General features: G+C 33.7%; 1 long non-coding RNA gene across 1 annotated transcript; it reads right to left on the bottom strand.

Moving 5' to 3' along the window:
- Window positions 1–1888: 1888 nt before the first annotated feature.
- On the bottom strand, window positions 1889–6228 carry LOC107768717 (uncharacterized). The gene is made up of 2 exons (XR_001644215.2): window positions 6039–6228; window positions 1889–5937 (listed from the first exon to the last, which is right to left on the bottom strand). It is a non-coding gene; the product is annotated as an uncharacterized LOC107768717 (long non-coding RNA).

Genomic DNA, 6228 nt, shown 5'->3' on the forward strand with positions numbered 1-6228 from the left:
ATTTCTACTTATTTTATCGATTTGTGCCAAGTTATACCACGTATCCTTAGAACTATGTATAAATTCAACTCTATCCATTTTCCGGGTAAAACACACCTCAAGATTGGTTGAATACCCCATGATATGGTACAAAATTCACTTTGTTTAGAGAATTGCCTAACCTAGGATTGTTGGACAAGTACAACAAGATGTGAGCTTCAAGGCTGCGAAATTAACAAATGATTTCCACAAAATTTAATAGTCGGTATTACAGGAGAAAAAAGAGTTAGGTGAAGCTGTATACATACTTTCTTTTCTTGTTTTCTAGCTATCTGGGTATTTTCGCATAAGGAGAATGCTCTGGCTCTTTCTATGACTCGGTGAAGCAAATAATCAGATATAGCTCTTGATGTCAATATTAAGCTGCACTTTTATAAAGGGTTTCAATGTCAACACCAAGAGTTATTGACATCACAGAATAATCGGAACGACACACTGGAACATACACCAATAATATCATCTATAAAGAATTATAGGTATGATATTAATATATTACATGTTTACCCCTAATAACATCAAAATTTAACTCATTATAAATTTTACCTACCTTACTAAATTTAGTTGTTCAATTGCAGGTTCATATGCTATGCAATCTAATCATTTGTCATTTGACAATCAAGCCATTCGAATAGATTAACCGTTCATCAATTTCAGCTTGTATTTTTTCATTCATGTATATTTGAATTTGCAACTTAACCATTTTAGATTTAGATAAATATTATATAAAATTAATATGGGATACACGTGCACGTGTCCATAGACTAGTAATGTAATAAACATCAATTCTCACCTTCCCAATTAAGAATTGAAGAGTATGATTACTTTCTTAAATTATACCTAATTCCAGAGTTCGATTCTGCATTTGACATGTATTTGTTGCCTAATATTTTGGTCTTTAGTTGTTATAAAAATAATGCTCAAAAACGATCAAACCTCTGACCTATTTAAGGGTAAGTGCTAACTCAACCACTTTGCGTGTACTTCTTTTCATGCCTCATATCAACAAAAGTTAAATATATTCAATGAGGCTATTATAAATATATTTTACAAGGTGTAAATTTATTGAGGCGATTTATAATAACGTACTTGAATTAAGTTTTATTAATATAATATGAATTTTATTTCTTTATAGTACAATATTGTTAATGATTTGTTCATATGTTCACTTTTTAAATGTCGACACCGCTTATTTGTCAAATGCTTCTTTTCCTGGCATAGGTCGAGAGTTCGATTCTACATTTGACTTGTTTTTGTTGCCTAATATTTTGGTCTTTAGTTGTTATAAAAATAATGCTCAAAAGGATCAAACCTCTGACCTATTTAAGGGCGAGTGTTAACTCAACCACTTTGTACTCCTTTCTGTGCCTCATATCAACAAAAGTTAAATATATTCAATGAGGCTATTATTAATATATTTCACAAGGTGTAAATTTATTGAGGCGATTTATAATAATATACTTGAATTAAATTTTATTAATATAATATAAATTTTATTTCTTTTAAAGTACAATATTGTTAATGATTTGTTCATATGTTCACTTTTTGAATGTCGACACGGCTTATGGAAAATCCTGTATACACCCCTGATAGTCTCTACATGTAAAGGAACTACCCTGCAGATAGTCTCTACATGTTAAAGAACTACCCTACCCAAACTATCTCTATTGTTACTTTGCAAAGTTTCATTGTCATTACATTCTACTTTGTAGAGACTTCCCCTCAACCTCAAGTATTTGGATTCAACTTTGCCAGAAAAGATTTCGTCTATCCACATGAGTGAGGTAATTTTCATAAGCAAAATAAAAAAATCATCGAAGAAATATGTCAAATGCAACTTTAGCACGGTGTGAAGACTTCAAAATATAATTTTATTTTCTTCCAAACAAGAGCAAGTTGTACGAAAAGAGAAGATATATAGTGGAAATCACTTGAAGAGAAGAGGAAATTCTATCAGAATTTAGTATCTCCAAAGAGTAAGAAGATCATCTTTGCATGTTGAGGAATTACCCAATCCAAGCAATCTCCATCCTGAGTTACCAAATTTTCATTGACAAGATTTACAATCCATAAACAGAACAATGATCACCGAATAATTATGCTAGATGCAACTTTAGCATTGTGGTTGCCTAAAGGAACTCATTCTATTTCTTTGTCAAATAATATGAAGTTCAGACGGAAAAAAGTGAGGAGCAAAAGTCACCCTGGAAGATCAATAGGAGACTAATAGAATTTAGTAATTCCAAAGAGCAAAGAGGACCATACCTATATGTATATTACCTCAAATATAAACTCACAGTAAGCAGACAGATACATGTGCATACTAAGTTATGCAGAATCACAACTGCAAGTACACATGACATATTTGTACGTAAAGCTAATTTGCGTCTTGATTGATCTCAAGAAGGGAATGCCTAACAAGTGCAGAATCATAGATCTCATACTGCAAATGAAGTGTAAAGACTAAGTCTGAATGCGAATCCTTTTCTTTTCTTTATTAAAGGGATTTTTTGAAATCATAATTTGTATATTACAGGAAAACTGCCTAAGAACTTACTTTCAAAGAATTGAGATTGGATAAATTAAAGAACCAATATTAAAAAATCATACTATTTCATCAAACTCACAATTCGCAATTTTTTTGTCTGAAAGAGAACACATAACACGACATATAAAATCAAATTAGTCATCTGAATTGTAGAATTTACAGGCGCGAGAAGACTAAAGCTTTTGATATGGCAGCTCATAATTTAAATGTCTCTTAGCGACTCCTTTTAACCTATCCAATCAAACCATCCTCAAAACTAATTGAATTTGGAAACATATGACATGCTGGAAAGCATGAAATTTCTAATGCCATGGGCAGAGAGTATGCTAATTACAAATCGACAACTTCAGTAGTTTTTTCCCGATAAGTATTAGGAGTAATGGGTTTAGCATCTTCTTACATGCTAAATACGATACAACAACTGACAAATCTGGCAAAGAAAATGTTAAATGCCGAGAACAAAATGTCATCTTATCTGCTAAGCACATCTGTTGCTCTCATCTAATCAGACTAGACTTGAATCTAAAGAAAAGTCAATTTACCAAATAAAATAACCAACAACAACAACCCAATGGAATCACACAAGTGGGGTCTGTGGAGGGTAGTGTGTACGCAGACCTTACCCCTATCTATGAAGGTAGAGAAATTGTTTCTGAAAGACTTTCGGCTCAAGAACGTAAAAAAAAAATGGAACAATAGAGAAACAATAGCAACAACAATGTAATAAGACAATGTAAGCAAATAATACAACGAATAGTGACAGAGATCCAAGGAAATGAAACAACAAGAATAGTGTCAATCTCACTGCTAATACTGACATACCGTATATAAACAAGGGACTAGGAATAGGAAGGTACCCGACTAGTACAACTACTACTAGTAAGACAAGACAAACTCTAGACTGTCTATCAACCCACCACCCTAATTTTCGACCTCCACACCTTTCTATCGAGGGTCATGTCCTCGGTAAGCTGGAGCAGAGTCATGTCCTGCCTAATCACTTCACCCCAGTTCTTCTTAAGCCTCCCTCTACCCCTCCTCTGACTCGCCACTTGCAACCTCTCGCACCTCCTAACCGGGGTATCACAAAAACACACTTTTGTTTATAGTATGAGAGGAATCATGTGAGAGTTCATGAAAATTGCTCTCACTTTGATAAGAGTGAGTCTTGAAGGCCTCAGAGAACTCAAATGAAATGCCCATGCTACACCATATCTCTTTTATTATATATCCTCACATATGGATAAACTTTTCAGTGGAAGGCCAACAGTCTTACATTGACAGCCTAAGAGATTCAGAAGGTGTCGAATTTCTTTCATATTTATAATGCAGGGAACTACCCTTTAAAGCTCTACTGTTCTCCCCACTAAGTCTAAGTACGAAAAGTTAAAACGTTGTTACACTTGTCAAAGAGTCTTAAAAGTATTTGAACTGGTTAACCTTATAAAATTCTTCTTGTTCCACCGGACTGCACCTTATAGTTTTAAGATTTCATTCTCGTGCATGAAATGAGCAGCGAAGAACTACAAGTTTTAATTTCATAGAGATAAATGCAAGAATAAAGTCTTAGGCCCAACACTTCAGCTATGAAGCATATTGCCTTTCGTATAATGCATTCTGTGAGGCAGTGGTATACTTTGCATTCCTTCCTCATTCCCAAACCAACATTCAATACACGAACATAACAGACATACCTGATGATGATAACGGTGTATAAATCTGATGATGCTTTTTTAGTAAGATAATGGGGAACAAACCTGGTGATGGTAAATGTAAAGGATTCTGACAGGTCAGCACATAAATGCTTCTCCAACTCAGCAATAACTTTATCAACAAACAAGTAACATTGAAAACTAGAATCCTTCAATCAACACTCATATTAAAATATAAACATATTTTCTTGAAAAAGTACAAACAACCAAAATTCAACAAAGACATTCATTTCTTGAACCGAAAAGTCCAAATATTACCTTGCTGCAAATGCTCAAAGAAGTGATTGATGCTGAAAATGCTTCCAAAACATCCCCAACCACCATCTGGTAACTACACAACTTGTTAGCACTATTTCCTAAAGAAGAAGGCAATTTCATCTTGAAAGATGCTAAAGTCTTCATTAAAATCTTAGGTCTCTATCCGTATCTCTTCTTCTAAAGGAACTAAAATTTTAAATGAAAAGATCAAATAAATGTACCAAATTTATTAACAAAAAGAAAAAAAAAACACAAATTAATCACTCTTTGTAAACAGGAAGCAGAATACTAATGTCAAGGTCCAATAAGACAAAACATTAGGACCCAGATGCAAAGCTAAAACTCAGAATAACTTGAATGCAGTGAATTATGTCCTTTTTTGAAAAAGATGAAATTGAACCATTTCTCCAAGCAATCAAGAGAAAATGTAAGATGCATAATGTCTCCAGAGAAAATGGTTGGCCAAATCCATGAATTTGTTTCTCTCAATAAGTTTGCCAAATCCAAGTAGTTACACACAAATTGCAGGAGTTGGAGCAAAATCATTAAGGTTTAAATGTTGCTGTCCCATGTAGTGAAATATTTAACACAAATTCCATCTAAAATAAAGCAATTCACACTTTGTCTCTTTTCAAGCAATCACCTTACAAAAGCTCCATATATCAGTCAACTAACTTGCAATATTTTGGTAATGTTTCATCCAAAGATACCATACAAATACAGATACCTATAAAAGATAGAAAATCCGCATAGTTACAACAACAACTCGTCAAATATTTATCTCTGTAATTATAATCTCTCATGCCTTGTGAAAAGGGAGAAAGAAAAAAGGTTTAAAAGATCGTGTCAAACATTCGGCTCTCCTCTGTTGATAATATGATAGTACATGCATTCGTAATTTTCTATTTTCTCTCTTACCTCGTGATGATAGAAAACACCAGGAGGGTGCATAAGAAATTAAAGACACGGTCCAAATTCATTGAAGAATTTTATCAAACACCTTGGTGACGGAGAATTTTTTATCTAAGGAATCAGACACAGGTCATAAGAATAGAGAGACGAAAGCTGTCATTGGCCGAAGCACAAATAACTATATGGAAAAATACAATACTAAAACTCTATTAGCAGTACATATACATACCTTTATTCCACAGTAACAAAGTCCTGCAAAAACCAAGAAGCAGAACCCCTCAACTCAACCATAGGATGAATTCGTAAACCTTAGTGACTCGAAGAGCAAAGAGGCTTTCCTTGTCAGCGGAGAAGAATGGTGCAAAAGAAAAATCTTACTCCATATTATCAAGAGAGACATGTCCATTGAGCGTACCATTCTTGACCCTTTCCTGACCTTATCCGCAACGTAATGCTCTTTCCTTAATAATTCTGAAATTGAACAAAATATCAATTTAGTTATATACAATAGCAGGAAAACACCTGCATCAACTCGTGGAGTTTTTTGTATTTTACACCTAGTGTGTGCTTACAGCAATTTGCACAATATTCTTTTGTCTGATTTACTTAATACTCTATTCGTAGCTTAGGCCTGGCTTATGCGATGTCAGAATTGCTTAAATTTCTTTACAGGGAAGAGCTTGATCGAAATTTTAAAACTTGGGAAGACTTATGTTGTTTGGTTGGGATAAAAGTTATCTTGATTATCCTGTTATTAGTTAT

Source organism: Nicotiana tabacum, chromosome 17 (assembly GCF_000715075.1).
Source record: "Nicotiana tabacum cultivar K326 chromosome 17, ASM71507v2, whole genome shotgun sequence".
NCBI classification, from domain to species: Eukaryota; Viridiplantae; Streptophyta; class Magnoliopsida; order Solanales; family Solanaceae; genus Nicotiana; species Nicotiana tabacum.